General features: G+C 37.3%; 1 protein-coding gene and 1 long non-coding RNA gene across 4 annotated transcripts in view; one reads left to right on the forward strand and one right to left on the reverse strand.

Annotated features, from left to right (window-relative positions):
- The window catches only part of LOC147168738 (uncharacterized), a 36,006-nt gene extending 33,429 nt beyond the window's left edge, over window positions 1-2,577 (reverse strand). Inside the window, exon 1 of the long non-coding RNA XR_015096013.1 lies at window positions 2,401-2,577. This is a non-coding gene — a long non-coding RNA (uncharacterized LOC147168738). The remainder of the gene's footprint in view (window positions 1-2,400) is intronic.
- The window catches only part of frmpd3 (FERM and PDZ domain containing 3), an 81,527-nt gene that overhangs the window by 33,366 nt on the left and 27,045 nt on the right, over window positions 1-21,116 (forward strand). For all 3 annotated transcript variants that reach the window (XM_086084920.1, XM_086084921.1, XM_086084924.1), the window contains exon 2: window positions 220-303. The gene's annotated coding sequence lies outside the window, so the exon portion shown is untranslated. The remainder of the gene's footprint in view (window positions 1-219; window positions 304-21,116) is intronic.

Raw genomic sequence — 21,116 nt, forward strand, 5'->3', positions numbered from 1 at the left:
ATAAATAAAAAAAAAATATATATATATATATATATATATATATATATATATATATATATATATATATAATAAAAACGTATAAATACATAACGTATTTATACATAACGTATTTATACGTTTTGGGGGAGCAAATTAATTAAAAATAATATGCTGAGTAACATGAACAAATATTGTATGACGCTTAATAAACATGTTAATTTCGTGTTTTTCTTTCAACAGGTTCCCACATTGCGGAATTGTATGTGAGAACATTTATGGGTGATCCGTTTTGACAAAGAAAGGTTCAGTCAACACTCAAACACTGTAAGTACACATTTCATCCCTTTAGCCCCTTTGCCTTATATTAACCTAAGCGCTACATAAGTACAGAAGGATTAACATCACACACTGAGACTGTTTATACAGTTGAAGAGGTCAATTGATTTCAGAGCTTATTAGACTTTTATGAATCGTGAGGAAAAACTGTTTCCATGTCATGTGACTTAAGCATGAGGATTACACTTTTAAATCCGTTATTAAATGTACTTCGGGTTGGTATTAATACATAAGCTTTCGCAGATTTCTCATTTAAAACGACTCGCTCATAATTATTCCCACGACTCTCCCCCTTTTCGCTGTCTCTCATTCTGCTTATGGCCATTAAGCAACTCATAGCCCGTGAAAGGTTATGAACTCTCCCTAATGTCGTGATATTGACAACGCGGCAGCAATTTAGCGGCGGGAATGTATGTGCGCGTTTGTGGCTCTTCTGCAGCTTTTTGCTCACATCTGCAATTCCGCATTGATCCCATGCCAGACAGCCAGTGAGTGAGCACAAAGCTGATGCGGACTTTTGGGTTCCGTGTCGGTCGGGTCCGTCAGCCAGTGGCCGTGGCCATAACTGTGAATGATTGCAGTCAATACGGCAATCACATTGTGCTGCAGTCATCAGCCGTTGTGGGCACGCGCACACACACACACACACACACCGCCTGCGTGTGATTAATAAAACAATTTGGTTATAATAATAGAGACACTTTTATTTTTCTATTTCCATAAAATATCTTCAATTTAAGTTTAAGACAAGGTTGAGAGATGAATCCCTTGTTGTCCTAACACAGCGTAGCATATTAAACACTGTGTTTGGCAAAAACAAAATCTTCATTAGCATATGAAACACTGTGTTAACAAACATGCTGTTTATCCCTGCAGCGTTTCGGGACTATAATCAACTCATGGGCCCACTTATAGTCTTAGATGGGCTTGTTTTGCTTGCCTCCACGTTGCTGACGCACAGCTATGTATTTTAACACATGCACGTGGGTCACCATCAGAAAGCAGAATTAAGTAAAAAAAATAAAATAAAAAATACCACACTGACTTGAAGTGCAGTGAAAGAGAGTCTGACTGTAAAGTTTACATTTCTGCTGCAATGCGAATAGATGTTGGTGTCCTCCCGCCATGAAAGTGTGATTCTTTGCAGAGATTTGAACAAACAGTGGCAGAATACAAATGGCCACAGAGAATCTGGGATAGAAAATACAGCTGCAGTAAAGGAAAAGGAACTTAAACAGCTGTGAGGAGAGTGGACACAGCAATCCAGGCATGTAGGGGCATCACTGCCAGGCATAGATGAGTTGGTTTTGCACCCGAACCTCATTGTGTGTTTGATTGGCAGAGTTCAGGGGTCGTCAACCTTTTTGAAATGATTCATGCGAAAGGCTACCAGTTTCATACAAACTTCTGAAATAACACATTTGCTTAAATTGCCTTTGAAGATGGTATGATTAGTGAGCAAACGATTTAATTGGCCAGTATTTGCTATTTTAAAATAGTCAAAAATTGGCAACATAAGTAGCCGTTAAAACACACATACACGTACACATCAACGTATTACAACTAGAGATGTAACAATAAGGGCAATATTGCAATACTAAAATATTAGTGGGTCGGATCAAGGATTTGAGTCACGGCTCATATAGTTTTTCGGATCAGCAAAAAAAAAGATAAATATCACTTTGCCTTCATTTATTTTGTGATGCACTTTTTTCATTAAAAAAAATCTATACAAAATGTTTAATATAGCTATTCAGGATTTTGGAACACGACTTTTATGGTTCATGTGTAAAATAACAAGGTTTTAATGGCTTAAACTTATTTTCCTATAATCTAAACAGCTAAATTTGACATTTTGAGTTGAAAGTTTTTCTTTTTTTTTAATGGGCAAAACTGTTTTATAAAATTAAAGAAGACAAAGTTCTATTTATCTTTTTTTTAATATATTGAAAAGACTTCAACATGCAATTTAAGGCACATTCCCTTTCTTTAAACATGGAGAGTGAATTACAAAGTAGCCTTGGTCCAGAATATGGAAAAGGAATTAAAGTAAGCCAGGTTGCAGGTACCAGCTGTCAAACTTACCAGCCGGCAGCCAGACACTCGTTGGTCATGCTAACAGCTAGCCGTTAGCCACTACGTCGGAAACTTCTGCCGTATCATAAAATGACGGCGTACTTAATTAGCGGTTTCTTAGCATCCTTAATTAGCGATTGAACATGAGTTCGGAATAGCGTTGTGTTGACGTTGGTCGCAACTATGTCAATCAGCTACGATAAAGTAACCTCTAAAAGGGAAGTCATCGAGCTATCACACCACGACGTGGGCAAATTTCAAAGTAAAAGCGAACTAAGGCTATTTGCATTGCCGTCAATGTATTACTGTATTTGGTCAACTTTATTTTGAAGTTACATTGAGTATGTTTCCGCCTCCTTGACATGTCAGAATGGTATCGACTGTGATTATTATACTGATTATTAATACATGAACTCATGTAAAACTGGATGATAGTTCTGTACCTTGAGGGCAGATTTTTATTTTTTATTTATTTATTTTTTTACAAGGGAACATTTACTAGTTTGAACACGAGCATGCTCATCTGAAGCTTTTGGAGGACTACTTTTATCTTATACCGGGACATTTCTGTGCATCTCCTGCACTGTTCACTTGTTCAAAATATGACGATCGTCATGACGATTAGCTTGCAGCAGTCATCGTGCACTGTGGGTTTTCTTATCTCACGTCCCTTGAGCTGACAGGCTCAGGCACGCTGAGGATGCCTTTCTTCTTCATGTTCAGATAGAGATGACAGCCCTCAATGGACTCTTAACAGAGTCCAGTTTCTGTTACCATGTAGCTGTCGTATCCAACATTTCATGTGCAAATGTCTCTTCTAAAAGACTGACAGAGCAATCAGTCTCTGAAATGCAAGCCTCTCCGTCCTCAATCGAAATCAATTCACGGTCCTCAATCTGAATTTAGGATGCGACGAGTCTTGCGAGTGCGCCTCAGTAGGTGTGATCATTTCCAGTCTCATCAAAACGGTCCTCGTCTGCAGTCACAACACTGTCTCCCGTTGAGCGGACGCCGTCACACTGGGTGACGGAGCGCCACCATTAATCACAGAGAAGGCTCGCTAATAAAGTCATTAGCAATTCCAGGAATTTCATCTTGGCATCCATTTTGCTCCCAGAGAAGGAAACACGGAAAATGCTTAAGGGTAGAGTTGTAATGGATTTGGGGGGGGAACAAAACAAAAATTGACTTTGAGTGATGAAACGTGGCTGCTCAGCAGGTAGTGATTGACGCAATTCCCTTTTGCAGCTGTTGTTCAAATCGAATTTGATTCGGAAAAAGCTCACGCCATTTAAGGCAGTCAGGAGGACAATTAAATAAACTAAATATAATAATAATAATAATAATTGTTTTGGTCAGCTGTATGGTAAGTGTTCTACCTATTAACATTTTGTGACAAAAAGTAGACAGACTGGATAAAAGCAGGTCTAAGCAGTCGCACAAGTGGTGAAACGTGATTTTGGTGGATTTGATTACATCACCTGCTAGTGAACATCATCTTGCCGTTCCTTTAACTCATTCCCTCCCAGCCATATTCACTGAAGCAACCACCTTTGCTCCCGGCTGTTTGATTGGATTTTGACTGATTTTGCAAGGCCCACAGAATATTGTGTTCTATTGCTATAAAAACATGGGAACTAGCAGAAGAAAGATTAGAGTATTTTCTTTCATCAGGAAAAAAAAGTATCATAATTATTCACAAATCTGTTTAGAACTGTGGATAAATGAACTTTGTTGCAACATGGCCATGGTTGATCTCTTATACTCTGCTGCTACCCGCTCGTCATTTTTGTAATTATTACCATTGCTTCACCTGTTCTCTGCAGTTCAGAGGCTGCATTAAAATGTATAATAAAATATAAATTTAAAAGATTCTGAATTGTCTTAAAGTGCCAAATGTCAGGTCTTTCGTAAAAGTAAGAAAATGCTTTTAAATTCCTTTTAAATTTCAAGAAAATTGCAAGATACAAAACATTTTAGGCCTTTAAATACAATTCTATTTTCACATTTATTTATGGAAAAAACATATCAACTCATTTGCTCACATAAACATTTAAAAACGTTCTATTTTAAATATTGCCATGGTCCCAAAAACGTATTTATACGTTGTTGTTTTAAGTTTTTTTATGCTAGAGCATACAGAAGGCTTTGATGCAGCCTCTGACCTGAAGAGGTTGCTTAAAGAAATGGTAGTTATTACAAAAAACGGCCAGCAGGTGGCAGCAGAATACAAGAGATCAGCCAGGGCCATGTTGAAACAAGCTCTTTTTGCTAATGTTTTCAACAGATTTGTGAATAATGATGAAACTTAGCTATATTCTTATGCTAATTGCTACAAAACGGAAACAGATACAAATATACTTTTTTTTATGAAAGAAGAGACTCTAATCTTTCTTTTGTTAGGTTTCATGTTTTTATAGCAATAGAACGCAATAGTCTGTAGGCCGTGCAAAATCAGTCAAAATCAAGTGAAACAGCCGGGAGCGAAGGGGGGTGCTTCAGGGAACATGGCTGGGTGGGAGTGAATGAGTTAAAGAGACCAAGTTAGGGTTTTAAGACTCTATGAAAATGATTTTTTTTTTAAGCCAGCCCTAATAAATATGATTGGTGAAATTATCAGTCATCTGGCTGCCAGGTCGTACTGACCGTTTGCACAAATATGACTAAATTAAAAATAATAATGAAACCATCACTTGATCACATCTTAATCATCTGCAAACAATGATTATAACTTCTCTTCAGTGCACATTTTGCATCGCGTCCACCTGTTCTCCTTGAGAAAGCAAAAAGCCTACAGTTGACATTTCAACACAACTCTCAAAGACACTGGACTATCTTCCCTTTAATTCACTTTCACCCGACAAGTACAGCATGTTTTTATCACCAAAAGCGCTCAGGTACACGCACAATAAACAAGGTCTGTAGCGATCCTAAATCACGGTTGACAAATCCTGGCGTCAAACTTGCTTAAAGACAAAGCGCAAACAAAGAGCCTTTTTTTGTGGAGCCACTTATAGATGTTGTCTCGGGGTTTGCACGGTGTGCAACCTCTTACTCATAACCTGCGCTCATCCTTGAGCCCTCAGGGCCACAGCTGCTGCAGTGTACACATAAACCAGTGCTCCTCTCTCTACATGTTACCATGGCGACACCTGTCCTAAGGAGTTATGTAAATGAATAATAGTGCTGTTATTTTTATTTTTGTAAAAAGAAGGTGGATAGTTTATGTGCTGTCACTAGTGTTGTGCTCGTTACAAAAAAAAGAAGTAACTAGTTACAGTTACTTCATTCTAAAAGTAACTCAATTACTCTGATGATTACTTAAACAAAAAAAGTAATGCGTTACGATTAAAAGTAACTCTTACATTGTTCCTTTATGCTCAACTTAAGTCGAAAAACTCGTCTTGCGCTTGCCTTGACTCTCCATGACTGCCGAATCCGATACACGCCCACAATGCGTTTTCTTCGTTAGTACGGCAGCGGCAATGCATTGTAAACAGGAAGTAATGAAGAACACTGCAGCCATCCATTCATTATTTGATTCTGAACCACTTATCCTCTTGAGTGTCACACAATTAAATGATTAAATTAAATAATTTATCAAGTAACTGACCATATTGTAACTGTAATTGAGTTACTGTATTTAAAAAAGTAATGCGTTAAGAGTATTAGTTATTGTAAAAAGTAACAAAGTTACAGTAATGGGTTACTAGTAACTAGTTATTGCCCAATACTAGCTGTCACTATCAAATATTTTTACAATTGACTCATCTATCAAAGGATTCATCGACTAATCGGATTCATTTAAATTTTGCATTAAAGTGTATTACAAAAGCCTTTTTTCCCCTGATTACTCTTTATTAACCAGTTATTGGTGTTTATTTTGTACTTAGTATTCATATAGTGATTTAAAAAATGTGGATTGAAGTACTATGTTACCGGTTCGGTCATTGTTTTCCAAAGTAAAAAACTGATGTTTGCAAGTGTCTTATTTTGATTAAACACGAGAATTGAGTGAACAATTACTGTAGATATGTTGAAATCAGAGGATTTGGACATTTTTAAATTAATAAAATGGCTCCAAACGATGACTCGATTATTAACTCATTGACTCGCTCCGGGCTGTTTTACTGGATTTTGACTGATTTTGCAAGGCCCACAGAATATTGTGTTCTTTTGCTATAAAAACATGGAACCTACCAAAAGAAAGATTAGAGTCTCTTCTTTCATCGGGGGAAAAAAGTACATTTGTATCTGTTTCTGTTTTGCAGCAATTAGCATTAGTTGAAATCACTGGGAAAAAAGAGCTTGTTGCAACATGACCCTGGCTTATCTCTTATACTCTGCTGCCACCTGCTGGCCGCTTTTTGAAAAAAGTATATATCTATCTGTTTCCGTTTTGCAGCAATTAGCATTAGAATATAGATACGTTTCATCATTATTCACAAATCTGTTTAAAACACTGAGGGGGGGGAAGCCTTTTTGCAACATGGCCCTGGTTGATCTCTTATACTCTGCTGCCACCTGCTGACCGTTTTTGGGGGGGAAGCCTTTTTGCAACATGGCCCTGGTTGATCTCTTATACTCTGCTGCCACCTGCTGACCGTTTTTGTAATTACTACCATTGCTCTTAGCATCCTCTTCAGGTCAGAGGCTGCATCAAAGCCTTCTGTATGCTCTACCATTAAAAAACAACAACAACATAAAACGTATTAATACGTTTTTGGGACCACCACAATATTCAAACAACAACGTATTTGGGAGCAAATGATTTAAAATAGTTGTCGATTTTTCGATTACTCGATTAATTTTGACAGCTCTAATTGGAACAGCAACACGGTGTGCCGCTACACTTTGAACACATGTTCGCGTTCGCTTCTGCAGGCTTGAAGACTTTTTGTCTGGGATTAATTATTCTGTAAATCTTTGTCTGACACTCTTTGTTTTGTAGCGCAGGCAAACACACATAGCTGCCCGCCCGCTCGTGTGCGTCTGCCTCTTTGAGACACAAATGCTTTTTGGAGCATGAAATAAGCTTTCCTTGGAAGCGGTGACGGGGAGAGTAGCTGACGTGCCCTAGCGAGTTCTTAATTAAGTACATGCAGCTCTCATCTTTAAATTGTAAATGTCACTTCTGGGTGCCCAACTGCCGTTCCAGTCTCTCCTCTTGGTTCTGGCTCCAGCCTGGTCAAGTAAAACGTTCGGGCGCTGAAACGCGGCACTCGGCTGCCATCTTAATCAGCCTTTAAGAGTGAAGGTCACGGTGTCAGACGATTGACTGTGAAAACACAGACATGTTTCTTGAAAAGGGAACATTGGAAAATCTGCTCCATTCCCCCCCATGTTCCTCTGGATAGTGCGCGTGCATACTGTTGTCTTTGTGTGGACGTTTTGGCTGGCCCAAACACGAAAAATGCTCTGACTGGCTCGTTTTCCTCTGTGTGTGCGTGTTATGCGCTAGACTGTAATGAGCCGAGAGGAGCCTGTTCTAACACATTAGTGCCCAGCATCCGTTTGCCTCCACACTTATTGGCCACACGTACAAACTGCATTTGGACTTCCTCTCACTGTCAAAAAAAATTAATAAGCAAAATGAGGATTTGAAGTGGACAGTGTACTGATTTTCATCCACAAAAGGATATTTCGAGAATATATTATATATATCGAGTATATTTACATCAGTAACATTAAAAATAAAAAATAAAAAAAGGATCTCTATATGACGTAGTCATTGAGCCATTTTCAACAGCAAAAAAATTAACATTTTGTCCATAATTCATTTGATAACTAAATAAATACCTTTTCCTCATTCAGTCGCAGCCATTTTCACTGAAGCCACCCCCTTCGCTCCGGGCTGGTTTACCTAATTTTGACTGATTTTGCAAGGCCCGCAGAATATTGTGTTCTATTGCTATAAAAATATGGAACCTACCAAATGAAAGATTAAAGTCCCTTCTTTTATCAGGAAAAAAAGTCAATTTTTATCTGTTTCTGTTTTGCAGCAATTATCATTAGAATATAGCTAAGTTTCATCAATATTCACATTCCTGGTGAAAACACTGGCAAAAAGAGCTTGTTGCAACATGGCCCTGGCTGATCTCTTATACTCTGCTGCCACCTGCTGGCCGTTTTTGTGATAACTACTATTGCTTCAACCGTTCTCTTCAGTTTAGAGGCTGCATAAAAAGGCTTCTGTATGCTCTAGCATAAAAACATTTTCATAAAAATTTATAAATACGTCTTTGGGACACTCGTAATATTTAAGATAGAACATATTTATACATTTTGGGGAGCAAATTACTTAAATCTTTCCACTTGCTTACCACTGAAGATGACATCACCTGTGCTGAGGAAGTAGATAACGACCAATCATGGCTCAGTTTTCTGACCAAACAGGTGAGGCAATGATTGGTTGTTACCTACTTCCTCAGCACAGGTGATGTTATCTTCAGTCGACAGCAAGTGGAAAAAATCTTTTTTTTAAAAAGGTATTAATTGTACATGAAAATTAAGTTATCTAAATAATTCTGGACAAAATATTAACTTTTTACTTCTGCAAATGGCTCAATGAGCTTTAGGAGCTTAAGTCATTCAAACCCAAAAACGTGTAAACACGTTTTTTAAATAATTTGTCCTTCAATCCCAAAAATGTATTTACACGTTTTTATTTTTGTACGTTTTTTTATGCAAGAGCATACAGCTTTGATGCAGCTTCTGACAGCTTAAAGCAATGGTAGTTATTACGAAAAACGGCCAGCGGGTGGCAGCAGGGTATAAGAGATCAGCCAGGGCCATGTTGCAACAAGCTCTTTTTGACAGGAATGTGAATATAATATATATTCTTAGCTATATTCTAATGCTAATTGCTGCAGAACGGAAACAGAAACAAATGTACTTTTTTTCTGATGAAAAAACTTGACTTTTTTTGGCAGGTTCCATGTTTTATAGCAATAGAACACAATATTCTGTGGGCCTTGCAAAATCCGTCAAAATCCAGTAAAACAGCCAGGAGCGAAGGGGGTTGCTTCAGTGAATAAGTTAAGGTGCAATTTATATTGAAATCTTGGAGTTTTTACCTTTCGCATAATTTTTCAGTAAATAATGCCTGAATGAAAAAAAAAATCGGGCTTAAAGTGGCATCAAGGTAAGAAGATGTACAATTTGGTACTGATCCAAATTTGGATTGCTTTGCCTTGGCGGAGGTTTCCAGTCTACTGAGAAGCATTTTACACCGTAGCTTGAACTATTAATTATTAGCTGATGATTTACAATCAGCACGTGTGAGATGAGCTTGAAGATGAATCGGTTCTTTGATGCAGCTTAACAAGAAGCTGCAGTATTTTTTGCTGACTGGTGAAATTCTGCCGGTTCAGTTTTACGCCGTTTAGCTGCACCACGATGCCCCCGTCAGCTCGGATAATGTCCTCCTTTTTATTGGAACACTGGATGTATGTTGGGGCGGCTCGGCTACACCTTAATTTTATCACCGCAAGTGGTTTAGTAGCTCATAATCTGTCCTTCAAGACCTTTTGCTCGTCGGCTGTTTGTCTTTTCATCTTAAAAGCACAGCAGGAAAAAAAAAAGATAGTCGAAAAGCTCATAAAGAACTAACTCATAGTACATTAGCCTCACTCGTATTATACACTGTTAATTACAATATGTTTCATAATTGTGATATAATATTCTGCTGCAGGTGATGGAATTGTCAACAAAGCATTAATAGTATCCGAGCCTAACGAGGAATAGAAAATGACTGGATGGATTCATGTCGACAACCACTTGTGTGATCTACAGTACAAGCAATCTCATTTTAAAGCTGCTAAACACATCAATAAGATATTGTTGCTGGGAGCAAAACAAGGTTTATTGTCTCTATGGAGATCTTGTTTTGGAACGCAACGTTAACACATGACTGAGCTTAAGTGCAGGAGAAAAAAAAACACACAGGGAAAACTTGTCATAATTTATATTACAGGGGGCGCTCCCGACAGTTTTGCAGTTACGAACGGCAAGTAGCGTTAGACGAACTCAAGCGTTCGGACGTGTATACAAATTCCAGTCACGCCACCATCCAAGACTGGAAGGCTTTCATTCTTAAACTGAGGACCCCGAGTGATGTCAAACACAGTTCCAGCTTCTGATTTGTAAACCTCACTGAACACCATTGTTTTGTTTTTTTTAAAGAAAAAAGTTTTTAACATACTTGATTGTAAAGTGTAAAAATGACAGTAGTTAACAGTAGGGCTGAATATCGATACAAATTTCCTGAATTGATTTGATTTTGATTTGCAAAAAAAATTTAGATTAGATTTTGTCTATATACATTATACATATATTCATGGACATCAATTCTTCTTAAATATCAAGGACATGAACCTACCAAAAGATTAGTCTCTTCTTTCTTCAGGTAAAAAAAAAAAAATATATATTTGTATCTGTCAACGTTTTGCAGGAATTAGCATTAGAATATAGCTAAGTTTCATCATTATTCACAAATCTGTTTAGAACTGTGGGGAAATCCGCTTGTTTCCCAGCTTACCCTGGTTGATCTCTTATATTCTGCTGCCACCTGCTGGCCGTTTTTGTAATTACTACCATTGCTTCACCTGTTCTTTGCAGTTCAGAGCCTGCATCAAAGCCTTCTTTCTGTATGCTCTAGCATAAAAAAAAAAAAACTACGTACAAATACATATTTGGGACACTTAAAACATTAGAACGTATTTATATGTTTTGAGGAGCAAATTCTATTTCAGTTCAATTCCAAATTATGCAGAGGCAGTATCTGCTCACATGATTGTTTTTTTTGTTTTTTTACATGAAAGTAACACGTTATAGTAACCTAAATATAAATTGTAAATATGCTTAATTGTCTTAAAGTACATAAATCAGGTCTTTTGTAAAGGTAACATTGTTTACATTTCTGTGAACAGTAAATGTCAAGAAAACAGCAGGAACCAAAAAATACATACATACCAAAAACATTTAGACCTAACATACGGTGTTCCACAGGGTTCAATTCTGGGGCCTCTGCAGTTTTCATTGTATCTACTGTCCCTGTACATATGCCTTGAATTTGAAGAAAATATTATTGTTGTTTTTTTTCAATAAAGAAGGGTTCGATGAATGCGCATAGGAAACTGTTGCGGTTCAGTACCTCCAACAAGGTTAAGAACAGTGACAAAAACAGCCAGCTCTATGCAGTTCTTGGGGTAAAATATCATTTTTAAAGATCATCACCAACATTTGCCCCAAAATTCTGCCAGAAATTCATTTATATTCCTGTTTTCACCATTGCAAACATTCCCCACAGTTACATCGCTTTTGTACACTTTGAGACGGTTTCATTCATCGATCCGTTCAAATCAATTTGCAAAGTGTTCAGTATCACATGTCTCCGAGAATCTTTTTGATTATGCCTGCATTCGTATTGATTAGGCCCTCATAGTGGGGTTATCACGCCGTGGTCGCTGATAAGATGCTCACGTTATCGATTGTGTCCCGTTAAGTGGGACAAAAATGCACAGTTGCACTCAGATTCATCATAACTGGTAACCGAATTGTCGCTCAGTGGACCAAAAAAAGAAGATGCGTCTCTCCGCAGGTGCACACAAATGTAACAGGCGTCCTGTGTGAAATATTGGAGAATGAATGGCTCTGATGTGCTGTTTTACCCCTTGACTTAAAAAAAAAAAAAAAACCTGTTGTCTAAGCCTTTCATATTTCGGACCAGTCGTGCGATTCAGCATAGCCAAGAGCATTGAACCATTAAAAAAAAAGAAAATCCAAATAAATCAATACCACAAAGGATGATGATGCTTTCAAACGAGTGAACAAATTGTAAGATACCAAGGATCCTTTTTTTCCCAGGTATAAAAGCCCTTGGCGAATGCTTGTAAGCGAATTTCACATCACGTACAACAATAAGAAAGGCAAACAAGAACGGTGTATCTGCTTCAATGCAGCTCAAGCTCTTTTAAATCTGCACAGAGCAGCAGGATGCAACTTGCTTGCCTCTCTCCTTCACCCAAGGAGCACTGAATGGATTCAAGCTGGACGAGCAGCCATGCATATATTCATTTCCTATTCAGCAGACAATATATTATACTACAGAGAGGCACACACCTCCTGCAAATATCCGAGCAAAGACAGAATGTGAATACTCTTTATTAAAGAAATACAGCGTTCTGCTTTATTGCCTTTTTATTAAAAAGAACTATGCATGATAAACATGCTTGTTTATTCATTGTTATATGGATATAGCATAGACATTTATCTACACTGCACTTATCACCCATAAAAACATGAATGGGCGTGTATGTTTTTATAAGTTATATTTTACAATTGTATACATGTCTAAAACTTCAATAAGCAATTTTTACATATTTGTTTTATATAGTGGGATGTTTTCCGTTACAGAGCCTATAATGTAAGGCAAATCTCCGCAGACAACAAAATATTATCCGTTTATTTTCTGTACTTTTGTCCTTCCAAAACAGATTAACTGATGACTCCAAATTGTCCATCGTGTGAATGGTTATTTGTTTGTTTATGTGGTTATTGTTTATTTAGTTTGTTCTAAAAGTGCCTTCAGAAACAAAATGGCCATTAGAGGTCTTTATTAAACACTGTTGTCCACATTTTATTAATGCTATACACACATATTACAGGTACAATTAATTGAAATGATTAAAAGATTAATTGATCGATTATAATCAATTAATCAAAAAAATATATACATAATCAAGTAATCATTTATATGCCGGTAACTTTTTTATTCAAAATTGTCAAACTCTTGGGAATTTCAACTTCCCATCAGTAAATTTGTAAATAAATTAATAATAATAAATAAATAAATAAATAAATTTGCAATATTTGTGCCTATTTTCCAACATCCAAACTAGTAACTGAATTATATTTGTGTTTATTATTTATGTTTGTGCTTTTTATGCACTGTCAAGTTGAAATAATGTTGATGTTTGATGATATTTTTGAAAAAAGGCATGGAATTTAAAACCCGTTGTTTTTGATTCATCAATTAATCAACAAAATTCATTATTAACAGCCATTTTCACTGAAGCAACCACCTTTGCTCCCGGCTGTTTTACTGGATTTTGACTGATTTTGCAAGGCCCACAGAATATTGTGTTATTTTGCTATAAAAACATAGAACCTACCAAATAAAAGATTAGAGTCTCTTCTTTCATAAGGAAAAAAAGTATATTTATATCTGTTTCCATTTTGCAGCAATTAGCATTAGAATATAGCTAAGTTTAATCATTTACAAATCTGTTTAAAACACTGGGGGGAAGCCTTTTGCTACATGGCCCTGGTTGATCTCTTGTACTTTGCTGCCACCTGTTGGCCGTTTCTGTAATAACTACATACATTGTTTCAACCATTCTTTTCAGTTCAGAGGCTGCATCAAAGCCTTCTGTATGCTCTACCATAAAAACACAATAAAAACGTATAAACACGTCTTTGGGAGTATTGTAATATTTAAAATAGAACGTATTTATACGTTTTGGGAGCAAATGACTTAAGATAGTTAGGTGCAGAGTGCAATTAAACATTTATGAGTACATTGAGACAAGAAGGTGTCAGGGTGTGTCAGTATGAAATAGTAGTAAAATGTCAGTATTCGTACTTTTGTGATGTTTTTGTCTGGTGGTGTTGCCGTAAGATTTTTGTTATGTGGAATGTGTGCCTCGGCTCAATAAAGGATGGGAAACACTGCTTACGCCTCACTTGGGTCGAGGCAGACATGCGGCAACAGCAGCCTGACAGCCGAGCACGCCCGATGATTACACATGTGAATGGAGAAGCCACTTGGTATTCTCCACACAGCCGCTAAAGCATACCAGGAGCAGAGAAGTTTGTGGTGGCAGAGGAAGATAAGAAGAGAAAAAGGGTGAAAATGCCGCTCCATGTAGTTAGACAAATCCGCCTCTCATTGTGGTCAGGATTTCAGGCGAGCAGCCCTCTGACGAACACAAAACATCATGCACCAGTGTACTAAACCAGCGGTTCCAAACCAGCGGGCAGTAGACTGGTACCAGTCCATCGGACAGTTCGTACTGGGCCACACAGAGAGGGAACAAAAAGAACAAAATGGAAATTGAAATAACTTTGTTTTCTTTCAAATGTGCCTCCGTAAACCACTCTGCTTAAGTATTAAACAACTTGCGACTTGAGTTGCTCGACAACAAGTCGAGGTGACAGTGGACAAGATAGTCGTCCATTGCTGGAGTTTTCCAATGCAATCCGGCGAGACTTCCTTGTTCGCCGAGTCGCTCACTCGACCAATGAAAGATAGTTTGCAACGGCGGCGTCCAACCCAAGACACACTTAGGACCGCCCCCCTCATTTGAATAACATTTCGTCCTGGCAGTATGGATCAAAACTGCAAAATTCTAAATAGATAAATGACTAAATAAATAAATAAGTGACTAAAAGTGAAAATAAAAATGGATATATAAAAAACTCAAAAATTAAATACAAATGTATATATATTTATATCTATATACATCTATATATATATTTTTTATTTTTATTTTTTTTTTTATTTTTATGTTTTCATTTGTATTTATTTTTTTATTTAATTTTGAGTTATATTTTTAGATCCGTTTTTATTTTCACTTCTAGTCATTTATTTTGTCATTTATTTATTGTGAATTTTGGCAGTTGTTGGTCTTCCATAGCGGACCCACCACTCTACTACTCTGTGATGAATCGCTTTAAGATGAAGCGTAATCGCCGGGATCGGTCGATAAATGCAAGCAAAGCAATCCGGATAGCTGCATTAATGTTGGCCAATAAAAGACAAGAGAGATAAACGAGTAAAAAAATGAGAAGAAAATGTCCTTCAGTGTTAATATCGTGGCCAACCACAGACGTCGAAATAGATACATGTTTTTTTCTGGTGGTCATCTTTTTTTCTTTTTCTTTTTACAGTAATTGTCCACCAAGTCAGCAAACAATCATTTCAAACACTCCACAAATATGCCAGTACTGATAACATACATGTAACACACAAATGCCATGTAAATGTATGGAAAACCGTTTGAGCATTTATCCAATATCCTTGATATCAAGGCTAAGGTCTTGTACTAGTATATTCTTCCTCTTCACTTGGAAGGTAATTCAGCGCACTAGTAGAAGGCTTAGGGACTCGCAGCACTAGTAGATTTTATTTTGCTAGTTTTTTTCCGGTACTGCTTTAACTGTTCATACCAGAACTACTTCCGTCTTCCGTGTCGAAGAATTGTGGGAAATGTAGTCCTACTGCTACGATCCATCAGAACATTTAGTATTTTAGCATTTAGCATTAGCTAAACTAGCTTGATTTTCTGCTCAATTGTAGCATCCCGTTTTTAATTTTGAAAATCTGCTCACCCTTGCTAAAGTGTCACACACTAATAGCCTTTTGGACCCTACCGGTAGCACCAAAATGCTAACAAGAGCTTTTGCTTCACTAGTAGTAACATGTAGTTGTCTTACTGATGCACCAAACTTGTGCTATTATTGAGCAGAAATGTCATTAATGGGAAGTTACTACTGAGGCAAACCTGTGCACTAGTTGACAACTGTGTGCTACTTCTAGTTGCTACAGTAGCATATAATTCTACTCGTTAACATCTAGTGCTTCACTAGTAATACTAGGAGAACACGGATGTCAAATGTAGGGCACAGTTTTGGCTTACTAGTGACATGCCAAAATTGTCCTAATAGTAGGGCTCGATTTTTTCTTTTCGGGCGTGATATCGATCATTTTAATGTCTCTTTTTCCCCATAAATTAAACAACAAAATAGAATTTTAAAGGCCTTTTTTTATCTTACTGTTTTCTTGACATTTACTGTTTATGTGAATTTAAAAGTAGTTTCTTATATTTATGAAAGACCTGCTTTGCGCCAAACTTGCGCTGGTCATGAGAATAGAACCCGTTGTGTAGTAACTAGATTATGAGCTTTGCTTTTGAATTGAACTACTGAAGTAAATGTGATTTTCCATGATACTCACCCGTATTGAATATGGGAAGACGTTTGGAAGGAGAAGACCACTTTACTTGATGCAATGTGAGGGTCTTGTGGGCGGCGGTGGAGAGGAGAGCTGGAGGCATTTGGGAGGGCAGCGTTGCGTGGAGAATGAGTTTCACTCCGCGGTGTTGGACTGTCGGGAAAGAAGCTGCTTCACTGGAGGGTGACAGCAGAGAGACGGAGCCACTCTGCTGCTGTCATGGACACTCTGCCTCGCTTCTGGCTTTTAGACATGCGGATGGTGCGTCTGGTGAGCGCAGCTGTTCAAGACCACTTGGCTATGTTTGCACTGAGAAACATTTGGTTTTGAGGGGTTTGGTTTTTGTTTTAGCCATTTTCACTGAAGCAACCGCCTTCGGGAGGATTATGACAGAATATTGTGTTCTATTGCTATAAAAACATGCAACCAACCAAAATAAATATTAGAGTCTCTTCTTTCATTAGGAAAAAAAAAAGTATGTTTGTATCTGTTTCCGTTTTGCAGCAATTAGCATTAGAATGTAGCTAAATTTCATTATTATTCACAAATCTGTTTAAAACACTGGGGAAAAGAGCTTTTTGCAACATGGCCCTGGTTGATCTCTTATACTCTGCTGCAACCTGCTAGCCATTTTTTGTAATAACTACCATTGCTTTAGGCGACCTCTTCAGGTTAGAGGCTGCATCAAAGCCTCCTGTATGCTCTCGCCTAAAAAAAAACTACAACAAAAAACAAAACAAAAAAGTATAAATACGTTTTTGGGACCATGGCAATATTTAAAATAGAAAGTTTTTATACGTTTTGGGGAGCAAATGAGAAATTTTGTGAGTTTTTAAAACTTTGCTCAAGGGTTGAGGAACAAACAGATGACCTTCAGACTGAGAGACGGCCACTCTACCACCTGAGCTATGCCACTCCTACTGTTTGCTACTATACAAAAGGAGACCAAAAACATTCTCTCGTACACAAAATACTTTGAGTACAATTTACCAAATGGAGTCTTTTTAGAGTAAAATGTTTGGAAGATTGTGCAGGTAAAGTAGGGAGAAAGGGATTATCAGCCGGACCGATTATCGGCGGCGAAATTGTGCATTTTGACGAATATCGGCATCGGCCTTTTGTGAACATAAATCTGAAATCCGATAAGAGGTCAATTTAAACATGAGTAAACTTCAAGAAACTATTTACGGTTTTAATGTTTGCATTAACTTAGTAGAGATTCTGCTGACTGCAAGATGAAAATTTAGAAAACTCTATTTACTGTAGATAACTAAAGGGAGCTGTTGTTTAAAATATCATTTAACTTTTTAAGACAGGCTGATGACCCTGGGAGCATCCTCAACGTTTTGTTAGAATTTTAAAAGATGTTTATTTTCTGGCAAATTATTATTATTATTATTTTTAATCAATTTTGAAAATCTGAATAGTTGTTTAATTAACATATCCTGTAACATTTCAACAAAGTTAAGAGTTGGAATTTGTTTTTGATGCCAATATTTTCCCTGAAATGTTTCCCTGAAAATTAATATCGGCTCCAAATATCGGTTATCAGCAGCCTTGACTGCTAATAATCGGTATCATATCGGCACTGGGAAAAAAAACATATCGGTTTATCCCTAATTTAAAGACAAGCAGAAATGCTAAGTCCACACAAGACTGAGTTTATACATTCAGCTAATGAAAGGGAATAAGAAAATATTTTTCAAAGGTTACACGGACATTATGGAAAATAAATGTTTTATTGTACACAACAAGTAAATCTTTTGGTTTTGAAAATATCAATTTTTCTGCATTGTTGTATAACAATGTGCCTAATTTACAAAATAGCACCTATGACTTGGCAACTAGGCCGGGGCGAAGATCTTGTAGCACTAGCATAGATTAGCATTAGCTTCTGATAGATGGCACGTACATGAAATAGTGTGCTGTTGTTATTCTTTTGCGGATTTTTAACCGAAGAAAAAAAATCAGACTTCTGGGAACTATGATTCAAATGAACAAATACCAGCATGATTCGTCACCACATTTTATATTATTTATGTCCTCCAAGGTCATGTACCACAGATTCGTGACAGCCTGGACTCTATAAATGTTTTCTTTATGGCTGCGTATAAATTGGAAATCTATATTACGCGGATGGGCTGCATTTTGTCACCCAAGACACCTCATCAACAAAAATCCTCCTCAATAACCTGCAAGGGAGCTGAACATCTGTTTGTCCTCACTTGTTTATGTTGAGCCATCTCGACGGTGGAATATTTTGTCTGCGCAGAGCTATTGGGGCCGCTATGTGAATGTTTATGGTACAGCTCGGGTGCCACGCCTGCTGCTAGGGGACTACAAAAACACACACAACCCATCGATCCACTTTTAAATCCTTAATGTTTTTTGGGAGTATCCGAAAGGGCCGAGCCAACACAAATTGATGTCAGGACTTTTTTTGCTTGCGGCAACAACAGAAACAACCGAACCCCAGCGCTGCCTTGGTCTCAGCTCGACACAAGACTTACTAAATCAAACATGTGGTTCAGGGGGAAAAAACAGCACATGGCAGATATTGGGAATGAGATTACGGTCACTGATGAAACCTCTGACTGATGTTGCAGTGGTGTCACGTGCACACGTGCTAATGAATTTTTTGCTAAGCGTGCTTTTTTTTTTTTTTTAAATAAGAAATATGCAGACTTTGCAGATTGCTTTGTGACTGATAATTAAAGATGATGAAGTTTTAAAGATAGCAAAGTCCGCTCCCATTTTTAATCTGGTGATAAATCTGATTGAATGCTGTAAAAAGTGACAAATTTAACACGTGAATCAATTAAATCAATCACTCCCAGCCATTTTCACTGAAGCAACCCCCTTTGCTCCCAGCTGTTTTACTGGATTTTGACTGAATTTTGCAAGGCCCACAGAATAGTCTGTTCTATTGCTATAAAAACATAGAACCTACCAAAAGAAAGATTAAAATCTGTTCTTTCATCAGGACAAAAGTATATTTGTATCTGTTCACGTTTTGCAGCAATTAGCATTAGAAAGTAGCTAAGCTTCATCATTTTTCACAAATTTGTTTAAAACAGTGGGGGAAAGAGCTTTTTGCAACATGGCCCTGGTTGATCTCTTATACTCTGCTGCCACCTACTGGCTGTTTTTTGTAATAACTACCATTGCTTCAACCATTTTTTTTAGTTCAGAGGCTGCATCAAATCCTTCTGTGTGCTCTAGCATACAAAAAAAAAAAACGTATAAATCCATTTTTGGGAGCAAATTAGTTAATATCAGCTATATTATTACAAAAAAGTGATATACAGTATTTGTGTGAGGGAACATACTATGCTTTAGATATATACTCACAAATCGAACATGCTCACAAATATGTTTGAATGTACTCGCAGGCTAAATGCTACAAACATAGCACATTTCCCCATAATGCCTCAGGTATTTAAGAGCATGTTCGAACAAGTATGTTTGAAAACATTTAAGAATACTTTTGAAAAAAATTTAATTAGTTCGAACGTACTCACAAATACCTACTTGTCAGTCTAAAATGTTTACTCCACATAGGAAGTTCTACGCTACTGCCAAATGCTAAAAAAGAAAGTTGGTTCGAATGTACTCGCAAGTATGTTCAAATGTGTTTCCGTCCAAATTTATATAATTTCAAATATACTCGCAAGTACGTTCGAACATAATGGCAAATAAGTTCAAACATGCTCACGAGTACATTGGAACGTACTTGTAGGCGCGAGTGAATTATATTTTTTTTTAAACATTTGGCGCACGCATAGAACTGCCAATGTGGAATAAACATTTTTGCAAGTACGTTCGAACAAATTTAGATATATTCAAATGTACTCTTAAATACATTCAAACATACTTGCAAATACGTTCGAACATACTCTTAATGAAAATGCGCTTATATTTGTAGCATTTAGCCTACAAGTATATTCAAGCATATTTGCGAGCATGTTCAAACGTACTCGCAAGTACCTTCAAATGTACTCGAGTATGTTTGAATGTATTTAAATACGTTCAAATTTACTCACCAGTCAAACATTGGCAGTTCCACTCTTCCTGTCATGAATTTGTTTCCTAAACATTTAACAATGAGTGAACAGCACATTCAGGCATTTAATGTCAAGAGTGCCGAAATATGCGGAGAGTCGAGTTGAGCAGGTAAAGGGCGCTCTAAATCTTGACTCTTGCCACAATAACCACTTGATGTGTGCCAAGATAGCAGCACTCTATTAGAGAGGTTACGTTGCTATAGAGGGACAGATCTTCACTTTAGTGTTGTGCTTAAGATCATGTAGCGTAATGATCACATTAATAATGCAGGGAAGAAAAGACCCGGGGCATTGACAGATAAGTCAAGTGCAATCTATCGACATTTCGGTCAGGTAGGCCGGCCTTTCATCGTTAGTCAGGGAGCAGATGGTGCCATCATCTTCCTTGTAGATCAAACCAGAAATATTATCATAGCACTTGCACCTCAGAACATAGTGAGATATGAGATAACGTGTGATTATACTGAACCGGGGATAGTTGGGTTGTACCCTGCCAGATCCAGATGATGGTGGCCCACCATTAAATTCTGATGGTATGTTAACCATGAGCAAAAATATCGCAGTATCACAGTATTAAAATTACAGCTCTAAAATGACCCTTTTTGAAGTATTTGGATAAATAAAAACAGCTTCTTTTTTTTTACATT

This window comes from Leptonotus elevatus, chromosome 9, assembly GCF_054856555.1.
Source record: "Leptonotus elevatus isolate MCC_2025b chromosome 9, RoL_Lele_1.0, whole genome shotgun sequence".
NCBI lineage: Eukaryota > Metazoa > Chordata > Actinopteri > Syngnathiformes > Syngnathidae > Leptonotus > Leptonotus elevatus.